We start from the raw sequence: 17687 nt of genomic DNA, 5'->3' as shown, positions 1-17687 counted from the left end.
ACCCGGCTTTTCAGTATCAGAATAGGACCATAAATAACAAAGCTTTACAGGATGCAAACTGCCAGACCATAGTCCATATATACAATAATCGGGGGAGAATTGATGCGAGAGTGTTCGAGTGAAAGTGTTAGAGGAGATTTGTGATAAAGTAAGAGCATGTATGAAAGATGAATGGTTGATTTTGTTGAGAGGTGCGGATGGGATGAATGAGAGGGCGACAGTAGATTTTACTTTGTGTACAGGAGATAAAACAGAATACATCAATAAAATAAAGAGTAAAAAATGGTATGCAATATTAATTGACAGAATTATCAAAATACCAACTGCAAATAAAATATGGATGACCATTTTTAACAGTATAATAGAAAGAAGAATTTGGGAGCACATAGTAGTACCATTTTCATCACCGGCAATGTTTGCATTAGACTTCAAAATTAGACACAGGAGAATTTACCCGGCAGTAATATTACATCAGATAAATCACAGCATAAGTAGGGAATGTTCAGTGTGTAAGGTATAGGTAGAGACTATTGAGCATATATTTTTGGATTGTCCAAAATTGTGTGTATATATGGATAATTTGAGAGTGCTATTGTTTAAAAAATGTAAACTTGAGTTTGATAATGATGATGAGTGGTTTATGGCCCTGATGTTTGGTGTGCCTAAAAAGGAAGGAGTCAATACTGATATTGTTAATATTGTCCTGTGCCTATCACAAAGGTCTTTATTCCTAAGGAGGAATGTAGCCTTTTATGAGGGAAGGCATTTGGATGTATGGGTTTTGTTTTGTTGCCAACTTAAGGCTCATTTTCATTTATTTTTTGTAAAAGGGGTTGATTTCTTTGTAGATGCATTCATGGGAGGGAATGATTTATTTTCAATTGAGGGAGGGGAATTATTATTTACTTTAATTTAAGTTAAATGTAGATAGAGTGTGGAAGTGAGGTATGTGTGATGCACTAGTAAAAAGATTGTTTTAGGACACATGGTGATTGAAGAAGGGTTAGTGGTTTTGTGTTTATTTTGATAGACTTTTCAGTTGGTTAAGATGGATGTGAGAGAGAATGCATGAACAGGGGTAGGGTGTTTCTATGTGGGTGGAATGAATGCAGGTTTGTTGTTTTAGTTTGGTTTGTTTGATTTTGTTTCTTCTATTGTTTGTTTAGTATCTAGTGTTTGTTTTGTTTGTCCTTTATTTTAACTATATGGATATTTTGGAAGTTGAGTTTATTTAATTTTTTGAGTTTATGAGTTTAACCTTGAATGGTTATTTGGTTTTGTTTATATTTAAGTTTATGATTTAACCATGAGTGGTTATTTGGTTTTGTTTATCTTTGAGTTTATGAGTTTATGATTTTGATCTTCAGTGGTTATTTGGTTTTGTTTATATTTGATTTTATGATTTAATCCTAAGTGGCTTTTTGGTTTTGTTTTATATTTGAGTTTATGATTTCACCATGAGTGGTTATTTGGTTTTGTTTATTTTTGATTTTATGATTTAATCCTAAGTGGCTTTTTGGTTTTGTTTATATTTGAGTTTAATGAGTTTATGATTTTGATCTTCAGTGGTTATTTGGTTTTGTTTATATTTGATTTTATGATTTAATCCTAAGTGGTTTTGTGGTTTTGTTCTATATTTGAGTTTATGATTTTGACCTTCAGTGGTTACTTGGTTGTGTTTATATTTGATTTTATGATTTAACCCTAAATGGTTATTTGGTTTGGTTTATATTTGATTTTATGATTTAACCCTAAGTGGCTTTTTGGTTTTGTTTTATATTTGAGTATATGATTTAACCATGAGTGGTTATTTGGTTTTGTTTATATTTGATTTTATGTTTTAATCCTAAGTGGCTTTTTGGTTTTGTTTATATTTGAGTTTATGATTTAACAATGAGTGGTTATTTGGTTTTGTTTATGTTTGAGTTTATGAGTTAATGATTTTGACCTTCAGTGGTTATTTGGTTTTGTTTATATTTGATTTTATGATTTAACCTTAAGTGGTAATTTGGTTTTGTTTATATTTGAGTTTATGATTTAACCATGAGTGGTTATATGGTTTTGTTTTATATTTGAGTTTATGAGTTAAATGAGTCTAATCTTGAATGTTTTATTTGATTTGTTTATCTTTAATTTTATGTGTTTATGATTTTATGAGTTTATTCAGTTAAAATTCAGTGAAGAATGTTTTTTGTGTTATTTTCTGAATGACTGATTTATGTGTTTATTTGTGTTTTATTTTGACTATTTGATTTTAAATAGTTTGTGTTTTATATATAACGTGGAATTTTTGATAATAAAAGATAAAAAAAAACTAAAAAAAAACATGCCCGATCTCATCTGATCTCGGAAGCTAAGCAGAGTAGGGCTGGGTCAGTACTTGGATGGGACACTGCCTGGAAATACCCGGTGCTGTAAGCTTTTTATTCCCACTGTACAACAGCAGGGGCTATGCTCCTTCTATATACCACAAGTATACTTGCATTTTACCATGTATAAATACCTTGTGTTCACCTACTCTAATGGCTTACGGCCATACCACCGTGAACACGCTTGATCTCGGAAGGTAAGCAAGGTAGGGCCGGGTCAGTACTTGGATGGGAGACTGCCTGGGAATACCCGGTGCTGTAAGCTTTTTATTCTACACTTTCAAGAGCAGGGTCTGTGCTCCTAATTTATACCACAAGTGTCATTGCATTTTGCCATCTATAAATACCTTGTGTTCACCTGCTCTAATGGCTTACGGCCATACCACCCTGAACACGCCCGATCTCGTTTGATCTCGGAAGCTAAGCAAGGTAGGGCCGGGTCAGTACTTGGATGGGAGACTGCCTGGTAATACCCGGTGCTCTAAGCCGTTTATTACCATTTTACAACAGCAGGGGCTCTGCTCCTAACTTATACCACAAGTGTCATTGCATTTTACCATCTATAAATAGCCTGTTTTCACCTTCTTTAATGGCTTACGGCCATACAACCCTGAACACCTCTGATCTCGGAAGCTAAGCAAGGTAGGGCCGGGTCAGTACTTGGATGGGAGATTGCCTGGGAATACCCTGTGCTGTAAGCTTTTTATTCCGGTTTTACAACAGCAGGGGTTCTGCTCCTTATTTATACCACAAGCGTAATTGAATTTTACCATCTCTAAATAACTTGTGTTCACATGCTCTAATGGCTTACGGCCATACCAACGTGAACACGCCCGATCTCGTTTGATCTCGGAAGCTAAGCAAGGTAGGGCCGGGTCAGTACTTGGATGGGAGACTGCCTGGGAATACCCGGTGCTGTAAGCTGTTTATTACCATTTTACAACAGCAGGGGCTCTACTCCTAATTTATACCACAAGTGTAATTGAATTTTACCATCGCTAAATAACTTGTGTTCACATGCTCTAATGGCTTACGGCCATACCACCCTGAACACGCCCCTTTTGTCAGTGAGTGTGTGTGAGCGCAGTGTGCAGTCAGACCAGGAAGTGCCACAGCGTGCTCCATTTTGTTTGTTCAATTTTTTATTTATTTTGGGTTTTTTTCGGCCCCCTTGCAGCAATAGCTGCTTGGGGGTTAGTGTTTTTTGTTTGAAACTTTTTTCGTTTTCTTTTTTCCTTCAACATATGGCGGAGAGCCATAAACTGCTGGAGCAGAAGGAAAACACGAAGAGAGAACAGTTGATAAGCTGTGGAATTAAAAAAAGAATGGTTGAACAGCAGCCATCAAAGGTTTTTTTCCAATATCACACAAGAACAAAAACGAGTTTTAACAATGGAGACGAATGTTGAAACAGCAATAATCAACGTGGAGGCATTATCGAGGGCGAGTGCGGCGAAAGACCAGGACACAGCTGAGGGGGAGAGACAGGTGCTGCAGCGGGTGAGAGGAGCAGAGATACAACAGCAGCAGCAGTTGCTGCAGCAGAGGACAGACGAAGAGGAAAAGAGGACGGTGGACATTGTGGGTGAGGACGAGGGGAAGCAGACGGAGGAAGACACAATACAGCAAGAGCTGGAGATGGTAAAGGAGGGGCAACAACGAAAAAGAAAATCTGAGCGGAGGGGAGCTGCGGGAGCAAACGGCGAGAATGGAGGCGCAGGAGAATCCGGTGGAGACGAGGAAAACGGTGGATACCAGGGCAGAACAGCCCGAGAAAAAATATGACAAACACTTGACGGTTCAGGTTGACGTTTTAGGAGAGGAAGAAATTCGACCGCTGGAGTTAATGAAAACTGTCAGATTTCTGTGTGGAGGAATAATGGCGTGTCGCAAACTGGGTTTCAACAGATATGAAGTTACTTTGAGTACAGAAGCAGGAAAAAAGAAAATCTTGGAGGGCTTTTTGTATGGCCATACGTATCGCGTGTTACAGACTTGATGAAAAATTAGGTCGTGGGGTCATTTATGCAGTTGCCAGCATGTGTGTCAGATGGCGAAATCTTCAACAGACTGAACTTATGGGGGGTAATACCAGTGTCCCCGATTATACGGAGAATGTGGCCGGGGACAAATGTGGCTGACGGGACCCGCTTTGTCAGAATCAGGTTTGAAAATGGAGTTAAATCACTGCCCTATTCGACAAAGTTCAATACGGTGGAAGGAGATTTTTTCTTCAGAGTCATACACGCTCTACAAGTGAAAACGTGCAGAATTTGCATGAAACCAGACCACGAAATGAGGAACTGTCTGGACTTTTATTGTTACCGCTGTAAGGAACAGGGACATTATGCCAAGGAGTGCACTGCGGAGGTGAGTAAGTGTAAGGTATGTTTTAATAAAATGGCTTTGTGTATCTGTTCCTTTAGTGAAGTTGAAAGTGAGGATGATGTCGATTTGGGTGATTTGGATGTGGGACAGCAGGGAGAAAGTGCCGGTGGGGCAAGTGGGAGTGAACATCAAGATGGAACTGATGAGGGTTTGGAGATGTTGGTGAATGAGACAGGGCAGTTTGAGCTGAGGGCACAGTCTGAGGAGAGACTTGCCATAGACTGCCTGACTGACCAGGTTACTGTGAGCACAGACGCCGAGTGTGTAGTGCGAAGCAGCAAGGGTGGAGGAGGCAGGCTGCCAGCCAGTCTGGTTTCCTCCTCCCTAGATGCGGGATCGCTAGACCGTTTAAATCCGGTGCCTGACAGTCAGGAGTCCGTTGTCGCATCTTTGTCTGGTAATCAGAGGAATATTGTAAACTATGATGTAACTCCCACACCCAATTTGGCAGATTTTTTGCCGTATAAACAAAAACTGAACCGGCAGATACCACTATCATCAAAGACAAAAAAAAAAAACACAAAACGAATCTCCAGAATGGGAGACAAATAATACTTACAAAGCCATTTATGTTAAAATGTCCTTTCATTTGTTATCTCTTATGTTGTTTTTCTCCTCCATCAATGCGAATGGGCTGAGGTCTTCTGATAAATTGGACTCCATTTTAACAACTGTATCCTGTGACATTTTATGTTTACAGGAGACAAAGTGGGATGAGTCAATTTTAGAGAAAGTTACTCAAAAGTGGAAGGGACTTTTTTATGTGAGTAATGGACATGACAGAAAGGGTGGAGTAGCAATTTTATTCCATATGACAAATATAAGGGATGTTACTCTTATTCATAAGGACAAGGAGGTGAGAATGTTGGTGATGGATTGCATACATAATGAACACCTGATTAGAATAATCAATGTGTATGCTCCAAATGTGGAAAAGGACAGGAATGCTTTTTTTAAAAGCTTGGGACATTGGTGTACATATAGTACGGTTGTTTTGGGAGATTTTAATGTGGTACAATCGAGACTTGATATCTCTTATCAAAATGTTTTTAAAGGAGATGTCAGCAGAAAAGAACTTTTACGACTACAGGCGGAGCGAGGTTTGTGTGATGTGTGGAGGAATTCGTTCCCAAACATGAGGACATTTTCCAGGAAACAGATTGTTAATGGAATTTTAAAACAATCACGAATAGACCTATGTCTGTGTACGGCATCCATATGTAGGGCCTTTGTGAACCCACGTTATGAACACAACGTATGGAGTGACCATTGCACCTTTTCCTGTGAATTAGACACCATGCAGAGGAAAAGGGGAGGGGGTACGTGGTGTTTGAATTCCAGTTTACTGGAAGACAAAGCATTTATTGAGTGCATGACACGTTTTATGAAGGATGCAAATGATGAGATGTGTTTCTCGGACGATGTACTGCAGTGGTGGAGTGATTTTAAAGTGCGACTCAAGAAGAAGTGTATCAACTTTAGTATTAATAAGAAGTGGAGGGAGGGTCTTTTGGAGAAGAAATTAAGGGAAGAGTTAAAGACAGAAGAGCTGTTACTAGAACAACAGCAAATTGAAAGTACAGAAAAATATGAATGTGTTAAAAAGTGTTTAGAGGGTATGGAAATACAGAAGTGTCGGGGGGCAGCTATTAGGTGTCGGGTACAACATGTCATGGAAGGGGAGAAATGTACGGGGTATTTTTTAAGACTTGAAAAGTCAAGTCAACAACGTACTGTTATTTCTGCTTTAAAGACTGATCAAGGTGTTTTAATCAGCGACAACATTGACATTCTAAGCCAAGTACAGGATTATTACAAAGTCTTATTTTCTAGCGTTTCAACTGACAATTTGGCGACGAACAGTCTTGTCGGCTCTTAAAACTAAACTGAGTAGTGAGGATAAAATGTGGTGTGACCAAGACTTTACAGATGTAGAGATAGAGGCGGCTATAGAAGCATTAAATAACAATAAAAGCCCGGGGGCTGATGGCTTAACAGCAGAATTTTATAAGAAATTTAAGAACTTTTTAATTCCTATTTTGTCTTTAGTTTTTAAAACTATGACGGAACAGGGAAGAGTACCATCTGATTTTGCTAAAGGGATCATAACCATTTTTTATAAAAACAAGGGTGAGAAAACTGATTTGGGGAATTATAGACCAATAAGTCTACTTAACTCAGACTATAAAATTTTAACAAAAATGTTAGCAAATAAAGTGAAACACGTTATAGCGTCTGTAGTAGGAGAGACTCAGTCCTATAGTATACCGGGGAGAACAATAACAGATTCAATTTTAACGATAAAAGATACGGTTAGGGAAATCTCGAAAACAGGGGGGTTGTGGTTGGGAATGGACTTACAAAAAGCTTTTGACAGGGTGGAGCATAGCTTTTTATTTAGAACTCTAGAAACTCTTGGTTTTGGGGAATACTTTATTAAATGGATCAAATTAGTTTATGAAAATGCTATTAGTTGCGTTAAATGTAATGGCATGTTGACAGATACTTTTAGAGTGAGTAGATCCATTAGACAAGGGTGTCCTTTGTCATCACTACTATACAGTTTGATAGCTGAACCTTTAGCGGTTATGATGACAGAAAATACAGAGATACAGGGAGTAGCTTTAAGCAGCGATACTCCTGTTAAAATAATACAATATGCAGACGATATTAACATTTTTGTAAAATCTGTTTGTGACTTAGATAGGTTTTTTATTCATATGAGGGATTACGAATTGGCCTCCGGGGCAAAAATAAATATAGGGAAATCGGAATTAACGGTTTTTGGAATTGATGAAAATAAGTGTGAGAAATGGGGCTTTAAAAGGGTAAATACGCCCAGAAGAGTTTTGGGGATTTTTATAGGGCAAAATGAAAGTGAAGCAGATGATCTGACATGGACAGTAGTAATTAAAAAGATTGAGTCAATAATGAATGTGGAAAATGAGGGGAATGCTGTTGAGAGGAAAGGTAGTGGTTTTAAATGCTCTTTTATATTCAGTTTTAAATCACATTTTGGATTCCTGTGCAATGCCGGGATGGGCTCTTGATAAATTGACAAAAATGACAAGCAATTTTTTATGGGGCTCTAAAGCAGTATGCATTGGTCATAAGATCTTGATAAATGATGTCAGCAAAGGGGGCTTGAACTTGATGGATATTGGGGTTAAGAGGGATGCTTTAAGGGTAAAACTGGTAGGAAAATATTTGAATCCGGGGTGTATGGCCAAATGGAAGGGGAGCTTTAAGAAATTCCTGTTGACCTTTGGGTGTGGGGATGACACTAACCTATGCCGTTTGTTTGCAGCAAGAACTCTGCAGCATCTGCCGAGTTTTTATAAAGAAGTGTTGCAGGCATGGGGAAAGATTTTATCTAAGTGTGAACCAATATGTAATGTGAAGGAGCAAGTACTACAACTACCTTTCCTGCACAGTCCTTTTTTTACTTATAATGGCAGAAAATTGGAAAACAAAGCCATGGAGGAAGCAAAATGTATGAGAATTAGTTTTTGGTGTAATGATGAAGGGGATTTAGCAAGTTCAATTCAATTCAATTCAATTTTATTTATAGTATCAAATCATAACATAAGTTATCTCGAGACACTTTACAGATAGAGTAGGTCTAGACCACACTCTATATTTTAAGTGCAAGTATGTGTAGATCTCTTAAATTTAACGGTGGGCCCTTTAGATTAAAAACTGTCCTTTCTTTGTGTACAAAGGTCACTAATAATATGAGAGAGGAATGGTGTGTTCTACTGAAAAAAGACAATGCATCTGTGCAGCATGCCACGGTGCGATTATCACTGTGTCAGGGCTTGAAAAAGACAGATATTGGTCAAGTTAAAACTAAAGTATGGTATAAGATGTTGAAGACTCAGATAGTTAAGAAGCCAGAGGCTGAGAAAGTATGGGCGGTTTTGTTCCCAGATCATGTAATAAGTAACATTTGGAAGAATGTTGATATTAAGTTTGCGGCGCCAGCCATGTTTCATTTAGATTTCAGGTTGAGACACAGGAGATTTTTTACGGGGGTCATGCTGCACCAGATAAATAAATCTATGAGTAGAAGGTGTCAAGTGTGTCACATGGAAGATGAAAACATGGAACATATTTTCTTGTTATGTGGTGCTTTGCAAAACTTTAAGGTCAGACTTAAAACTATGCTAAAAGTTAATTGTGGTTTTGATAGCATAAGTTTGGAAGAGTTGGATTATGTTTTTTTGTTTGGGGTGGGAAAGAGTTATGGTAAAGTTAACACAAGTGTGGTTAATTTAATTTTGAGTGTGGCACGGCGTGCGGTCTTTCTGAGACGCAACCTGGCCCTTTATGAAGGAAAATTGGTGGACTTGTGGGGTTTCTTTGTGAGGCAGCTCAAAGTTTTTTTTTCTATGTTTATGGTTCTTGGGGAGGTTTTTTTTGAGGAGGCTTTTATGGGAAGTAATGAGATGTTTGTGATGATTAAGGGGGAGGGTTTGGGGTTTAATGTGGGATAGTGAGCAAGAATGTATAGGAAATAGTTAGTAAAGGAATGATTTTTTTTTTTTTTTTCTTACCTTTGATGTTTTTGATTTGGATCTAAGATGTATATGTATATAATTGTATTTTGATAATAAAAGATAAAAAAAAAAAACACACCCGATCTCGTCTGATCTCAGAAGCTAAGCAGAGTAGGGCCGGATCAGTACTTGGATGGGAGACTGCCTGGGAATACCCAGTGCTGTAAGCTTTTTATTCTACACTTTCAACAGCAGGGGCTCTGCTCCTTATTTATACCACAAGTGTAATTGCATTTTACTATCTATAAATACCTTGTGTTCACATGCTCTAATGGCTTACGGACATACCACCTGACCACGTGTGTGCAGAGAGAGGGAGGAGTCAGCAGCAGTGTGCAGGAGTGTGTGAGGAGAGCGGACGTGTGTGAGAAAGCAGAGTTTTGTGAATTGTTTGATTGTGTTTTTTTGCCTGAAACACGGGTTTTTTTTGTTTTCATTTGTTTCGTTTTTGCCCCCTAGCAGCACAGGCTGCAGGGGGACACTTTTCTTTGTAGGTGTGAGTGTTTTGTGTAAAAAATCTAAAAAAATCAAAAAAAAAAAAAGGGGGGAATGGCAGGGAGAGATAAGAAAGTTTCGGTGGAGGGGACACAGAGAGACAGAAGTAGGAGTTTATTAAGACGGGGTGAGGATAAAAACAAGCACGAAGGAGAGGAGAGGAAGCAGCAGGAAGGTTTGAGTAAGGAGGAGCACATGGTGAGGCCAGTAATGGCGGAGGCACGGGGGATAGAGCAGACGGTGAGGCACACGGTGGTGGAGGCGGAGAAACAAAAAGTGAACGTGGCAGCGGAGCCTGAGCTGGAGACGATACTGGCGGTGACGCGAGTGTTGGAGCCGGCGGGGAAAGCTGCGGACACGAGAGGGCTGGACAAGATGGCGACCAGTATGGCGGAACGGACAGGCTCGGAGGGAGACGAACCGGAGAAAAAGCGGATGAAACCGGACGGAACGGGCGGTTTTGTCCAGCACAAAGTTGAACATCGTTATCGCCAGGAACTGACAGTCCGCATGAAAGTGCAGGCCCAAGAGGAACTGCCAATCTTAGAGCTATTGACTGCCGTTCGTTTTTTGGCTGGGGGTCTGCTGGCGTGCAGACAGTTCGAGAAAAATGAATATGAGGTGACTTTGACGGAGGAGAAAGGGAAGATCAATATGCTGAAGGGCTTCCAGGTGGGCGATGTGGAGGTGACTGTGACAGACTTGTGTGTTAATGAGGTGATGGTGTCTTTTATGAAGCTGCCAGCTTACATCAGTGACAATTAAATAATGGATAAACTGAGGATTTGGGGGGTGACACCGACTTCGGCGATTCGGCGGCGGATGTGGCCAGGAACGAACGTGGCGGACGGGACCCGGTTCGTTAAGGTGAAATTCGAGGGGGTGGTGAAATCCCTGCCCTATTCGGCTAAGTTTTCGACGGTGCAAGGACCGCAGTTTTTCAGAGTGCTACACAATGGACAATTCAAGTCATGCAGGCTGTGTTTGGACCCGGAGCACCTGATGAAGGACTGTCCGCTGTTTTCATGCTACAGATGTAAAGAACAAGGACATTACAGCAGAGACTGCACGATGGAGGTGAGTAGGTGCCAGGTGTGCCATAATAAACATTCAGGTTGTATTTGTAATGCTAGTGAAAAAACTGATGATGAACAAAATGATATTGCTGACAAAATTGATGTGGTGAGTGATTCGGCTGAGGGGAGCGTTGACGTAGGCTTTCATGTGGATGTACAGCCAGAACAGGGAGGGGGTGGTGAAGAGAAAGAGGAAGAGGAGGAGGAGGATGTAGCACAAGGGGCGGTGGTGAGTAGGTCAGATGTGACCGTGCAGGAGACCGTGACTGTGGGGGGTCCGGTAGACGGCGCACCTTTTGATCCGGACAGTCTAGATGGAATTCAGTTTAATACTGAAGAAGTTTTGGCACGATGTAAGGAGGGAGGGAGAGGCGTGGTGAAACACAGTACGCCTACTCCCAAACAAATTGCGGGATTGCAAACGAAACCAAAATCTAAGTCCGAGATACTAACCGCTCCTCCAATACCACCTTACAGGCCCCGAGCTACATCCTTAGATTTAGGTTTAGGGGAAGATTGTGATCTGTTTGATCTAATTGGACCAAGTCAGCCAGAATTTGCTGTACCAACATACAAAACTAAACGAAAAATTAGGACGAGAGGGGCTAAGACGTACTCCACAAAATGAAACACTGAATGCTTGTTGCGGCACACCTGGCACCTATTATCCTCATGTTGCTGTTAGCCTCGCTAAATGTAAATGGACTGAAAAATGTGACCAAACTGAATTCATTGCTGGATTCAGTTCAGTTTGATGTACTTTGCGTACAAGAGACCAAGTGGGACGAGCACGAGGAGAGACAACAGAGAGGACGGTGGCCGGGGCTATTGTATGTGAGTAATGGTGTGCAAGCGAATGGTGGTGTGGCTGTGTTTTGCAAGAATGAGAGAGTGAGTGATGTGAATTTGGTGTATGGAGATGGTGTGGGGAGAATGTTGGTGTTATCAATGGTTTTTGAAGGAACGGAGATTAGATTAATTAATATATATGCTCCAAACCTAGAAAAGGAAAGAACTGTTTTTATAAAACAGATAACTAAGTGGGTGACACCACATACCATTATTGTGGGTGATTTTAATATAGTTCAGACAAAGATGGATTGTTCACACAACAATGTGTTTAAAACAGACATTAGTAGAAAAACATTAGAAAAGTTGTGTAATGATACAAATTTGTGTGATGTATGGAGAGCAACGTATCCTGACAAAAGGGTTTTCTCCCGTCACCAGGTGGTTTTAAATATAATGAAACAGACCAGAATAGATTTATGTTTAGCGACTGCAATGATGTGCAAATGGATTTTTATTCCGGAGTATGTTAAAAATGTTTGGAGTGATCATTGTTTGTATACGTGTCAATTGTCAAAAGAAGAGAAAAAAAGAAAGGGAGGTTTATGGTGCTTGAATACCAGTCATCTAGAAGATGAAAATTATGTGTTAATTATAAATAAAATGTTAGATAATGCAAGGTGGGAAATAGGTTTGAATGATGATGTGTTGGTGTGGTGGGAGGAGTTTAAAGAAAGAATTAAAAAGAAAAGTATTAAATATAGTAAAGATAAATATATTATAGATACAGCCTTAGAAAATAAATTATATATTGAATTAAATAATGAAACAATTAAATTAGATATCAATCCAGCATATAATACAGATAAATATGAAATAATTAAATCACAACTAAAGCGTATAGAGGAGTATAAATGTAGGGGGGCTGCTATTCGTAGCAAAATTAGAAATTATATAGAGGGGGAAAAATGCACTGCATTCTTTTTAAGAGTGGAAAAAAATTATCAAAATAAAACTAATATAGCGGAACTAGAAACTGAGGAGGGTGAAATAACTACAGATAATTTAGAAATAATGATGGAAATTAAGAAATATTATATGAAATTGTTTGCTAGTCAAGCGACTGATAGTGTGTGTGTGAATCGTGTGTTGGGGAGTTTGAAACGGAGGTTGGGAGAGGATGATAGGGAATGGTGTGATGCAGAGTTTACGGATGCGGATGTGGAGTTAGCAATTGACGGTTTGAATGTGAATAAGAGTCCCGGGGCGGATGGCCTACCGGCTGAGTTTTATAAAAAATTTAAAGAAAAAATTAAACCATTATTAAAAGGAAATATTTCATCATATGCAGGAACAGAACAATAAACCGGAATCATTTTCAGGGGGGGTCATCAACATTTTTTACAAAAAGAAGGGAAATAAAACTCATCTGGACAATTACAGACCAATCAGCTTACTCAATACAGACTATAAAATACTGGCAAAAATTCTGGCAAACAAAGTCAAAACAGTTATTCATCAACTCATAGGGCATACACAATCTTACAGCATACCAGGGAGGGACATAACAGACTCAATAATTACAATAAAAGACACAGTACGGACAATGGCAGAGGGCACAGGGGTATGGATTGGGATTGATTTGATGAAGGCGTTTGATAGGGTGGAGCATTCTTTTTTGTTTGGGATTTTGAGGAGGTTTGGTTTTGGGGAGGGTTTGATAGGTTGGATAGAGTTGTTGTATAGGGATGTTTTTAGCATAGTGAAATGTAATGGTAGGTACACGGAGAAGGTGAGAATTGGGAGATCAATTAGACAGGGCTGTCCTCTGTCATCATTGCTGTACAGTCTGGTTGCAGAACCTCTGGCAGCAGTGGTGGCAGAGGACAGTCTCATTCACGGTGTAGAGGTAGGCAAAGGAAACAGGGTTAAAATGGTGCAGTATGCGGATGATATAATTTTTTTCACAGCCAACAGTCAGGAAGTTAATAGGTTCATAACACATTTACAGCAATATCAATCAGCATCAGGGGCAAAGGTCAACATAGGCAAGTCAGAAATAACTACATTTGGATCAGACACTGCACAGACAGAAACATGGGGGTTTTCACGGGTGTTAATTCCACGAAAAGTGTTGGGGGTGTATATAGGGGCAGATGAGGAGGAGGCGGATAGGCAGACGTGGGAGGGGGTGATAAAGAAGGTGGAAGGGGTGTTGAATATGTGGCGGATGAGGGGTTTGTTAGTCAGGGGGAAGGTAATTGTTGTAAATGTTCTTTGTCACTCACTTATTACACATGTTTTGAGCACTACATTTTTACCGAGTTGGGCGGTGGGGCGCATTAATGGTTTGATTGACGGGTTTTTGTGGAGGTCAAAGGGGGTGTGTGTTCGGCACAGGGTCATGGTTAATGGGGTTAAAGAGGGTGGTTTGAAATTAATTGATGTGAGGGTTAAAAGGGATGCACTGAGGGTAAAATTGATAGGGAAATATTTGGATGGCGGGTGTGAGGCGGTATGGAAATTATATTTTGGGGATTTATTGGGGGCGTTTGGGTCGTGTGGGGATGTGAATTTGTGTGTTGTGCACACCGCGGATGGCCTCCGTCACCTCACTGGCTTTTACAGGGAGGTGATGGAGGAAAGTGTTACCTAGTGTGAATTTAGAGTGTGTGACGAAAGAACAGGTAAATCAGATCCCCTATATCCATAACCCGGCATTTCTGTTTGCAAACAGAACAATCTACAATAAAGCTATAATACAAGCCAACTGTCAGTCCATCATTCATCTGTGCAATAACCAGGGAAAGATTGAGACCAAAACGATATGTAGAGAACTAAAACTTAAAGGTGTGCTGTTTAGAGAGAAAATTATAGGTGAAATTTATAATAAAGTAAAATTGTGTATGAAGCCTGAGTGGCTTGCGTTGTTGGAGGGTCCGGATGATATATCTGGAAATAAACAGGTGGTGTTTAATGTTTGTGAAGGTGTGAAAATAACAAATGTATGTAAAATTAAAGTGAAAAAATGGTATGAGATTTTGAAAAGGAAAATATGTGTCAAACCAACGGCCAATGCGGCCTGGATGGCATTGTTTTCAGAGGAGGTGGAGGAGAGAATATGGGCGAATATAGACGTTTTGTTTTTGTCCCCTGCTATGTTCAACTTAGATTTTAAGTTGAGACACCGGAGGATTTTTCCGGCTATTGTAATGCATCAAATAAACCATAGCATAGGTAGGGAGTGTAGGGTATGTCTTAGTGAAGACGAGACGATTGAGCATATTTTCTTGTCCTGTTCTCTGTTAACTGTGTTTTTTGAGAAACTGAAATTGTTGTTGAGTGTAAAATGTCATGTTGTGTTTAAAGATGTTAAAGAGTGGAATGTGGCGCTGCTGTTTGGGGTGCCCAGAAAATCAAGTGTTAATACAGGAATGATTTATTTTCTATCGAGGGAGGGGATTTATTATTTAATTTTGTTTAAGTGAACTGTAATAGAGTGTGGATGTAAAGAATGATTGATGCACTAGTACATAGATTGTTTCAGGACACATGGTGATTGAAGAAGGGTAAGTGGATTTTGTTTTCTTTTGTGATAGGTTTTCAGTTGGTTAAAATGGATGTGAGTGAGAATGAATGACCAGTGGTAGGGTGTTTCTATGTGGGTGGAATGAATGCAAGTTTGTTATTTTTTTTTGGGGTTGTTTGATTTTGTTTCTTATTTTGTTTGTTAGTTTGGTTAGTATCCAAATGTTTTCGTTTTGCATGTTCTTAAATTTAAATATATTGATATTTTGAAAATTGAGTTTGTTTGATTTTGAATTTATGAGTTTATGAGTTTATGATTTTAACCTTGAATGGTTATTTGGTTTTGTTTATCTTGATTTTATGAGTTTATTGATTTAACCTTCAGTGGTTCTTTGGTTTTTGTTTATTTGTTGATTTTATGATTTAACCTTAAAAACAAATAGTCAAAATAAAACACAAATAAATATATAATTCATTCATTCAGAAAATAACACATAAACCACCACAAAAACCATTCTTAACTGAATGAAAATCAGAAAATCATAAACACATAAACTCAAGATAAACAAACCCAAAGAACCACTTAAGTTTAAAATCATAAACTTAAAGATAAACAAAACCAAAAAACCATTTAAGGTTAAATCATAAAAACAACAAATAAACAAAAACCAAAAAACCACTTAAGGTGAAATCATAAACTCAATTTAAACAAAACCAAATAACCAATTTCGGTTAAATCATAAAATCAAAGATTAACAAAACCAAATAACCACTTAACCCTCATGCCCTCTTCGGTCATTTTTGTACATTTTTCTCAAGTTTTTTTTTTCATCTTGTGATCATTTTTGCTGTGTTACTTCTTATGGCATGAAATTTTGTAGGAATCCTTCTTTTCAGTCAAATTTTTTAAATCCAGTGTTTTTTACTCTTACATGTCTTTTATACTTAAATGATTCATTTTGTACCCTCTGGACACCTTCGAGGCAAAAATGTCCACGCACACAAAAACTGTTATTAAATCATCATATCAATATTTATTTCTGCTTTTTTTTCATGAATCACTTAAACAACTTCTTACCTAATCAAAACCACCAAACATTCAATCATTTTCAGGATTTTAACCCTTTAAATGGCAGTTTATGTATTTGAAGTATGTCATTTTTTATAAAAAAAAAAAACACAAAAAAATATTTTTTTCCCATATAATGAATAATATGTAGATGGGGCTTTGGTGGTGATTAGAGGCTTGGATATGTCAAAGATAAGCAACAAAACTGATTTGATTGCATTAGTATTTTTTATGTAATTCCAGATACTCCCTCTGGACACCTTCGAGGCAAAAATGGCCCCATTGACTTCCATTATAACCACATGTTTTGATCTCACTGCCTTTACAGTATAAAACCATGCATTCTGTAATGTCAGCATTTCATTTGGAAGAAAACTAGTCATATTTGACATTTTTACAGTATTTCACCAGATTCAACCATTTTGCCCTTGTAGGCCGATGCATGAAATTATAGTTATATTATGGAGCTCTGTGTGTGTGTGTGTGTGTGTGCACGCGCTCGCACGTGCGTGCGTGCTTGGATGTGTGTGTGTGTGTGTGTTTATGTGTGTGTGTGTGTGTCTGTGTGTGTGTGTCTGTGTATATATGTATATTTGTGTGTGTGTGGGTGTGTGTGTGTGTGTGTGTGTGTATATATGCGTGTGTGTGTGTGTGTGTGTGTATGTATGCATGTGTGTGTGTGTGTATGTATGTATGTGTGTGTGTGTGTGTGTGTGTGTGTGTGTGTGTGTGTGTGTTGTGTGCTATGTATGCATGTGTGTGTGGGAAAAAAGGGGGTGTAAATCTGTAAACAAACAATGATAATTTTAGTGGTGAAAAAAGCGCACCTTACTTTTGCCAGTTATATTATGGAGCCCTGTGTGTGTGTGTGTGTGTGTGTGTGTGTGTGTGTGTGTGTGTGTGTGTGTGTGTGTACGTGCCGCATGCGTGTTTGTGTGTGAGAGAGTTTGTGTAAATCTGGGTGAAAAAAGGGCTTCTTTTGAAGGATGCATTTCATGTGTCTTTGAAGACGTGCTTGACTAAAAACATTGTTTCCTGCATTTGTTGTAAACAAAAACAACTATTAGTGTGTTTATGCACCTGGCTCTAGAGAAGGAGAAAGACCTGGAGCAAAGAGAAGGAGCCTTTATCTTCCAGCCAACTGCAGGACTCATCTGAAGATGACACAAGTTTCTGGAGTCTGACACAAAATGGTCACTGGTGTCCTCCAACTCTGTGAGTGCCTCTAACCCTTCCTCTGAAAGTGGAGAGGACACTGAAGATCCTGTCCATCCTAACCTTGAATGGACAGTGAAGAATTGGCAAGTCTGGTCTCCATCTAATACTGAGACGCTGCGCAACATTCAAGCACCGACCGGCATGATGTCAGAGCCCACGAGATATGCCATATCAAGAATCCATGATGTGGCATCCT

At 39.0% G+C, this 17687-nt stretch overlaps 1 non-coding gene and 2 pseudogenes across 1 annotated transcript; all 3 read left to right on the top strand.

Annotated features, from left to right (window-relative positions):
- Nucleotides 1–2525: 2525 nt before the first annotated feature.
- On the top strand, nucleotides 2526–2634 carry LOC120550419 (annotated as a pseudogene).
- Nucleotides 2635–2738: 104 nt separating this feature from the next.
- Nucleotides 2739–2857, top strand: LOC120550255 (annotated as a pseudogene).
- Nucleotides 2858–3174: 317 nt separating this feature from the next.
- On the top strand, nucleotides 3175–3293 carry LOC120550115. The gene has a single exon (XR_005637591.1). It is a non-coding gene; the product is annotated as a 5S ribosomal RNA (ribosomal RNA).
- Nucleotides 3294–17687: the final 14394 nt, after the last annotated feature.

Source organism: Perca fluviatilis, chromosome 20 (genome assembly GCF_010015445.1).
Source record: "Perca fluviatilis chromosome 20, GENO_Pfluv_1.0, whole genome shotgun sequence".
In the NCBI taxonomy this organism is placed as follows: Eukaryota; Metazoa; Chordata; class Actinopteri; order Perciformes; family Percidae; genus Perca; species Perca fluviatilis.
Note: the sequence above shows the minus strand (reverse complement) of the source record. Positions and strands in the feature narration are given on the sequence as shown.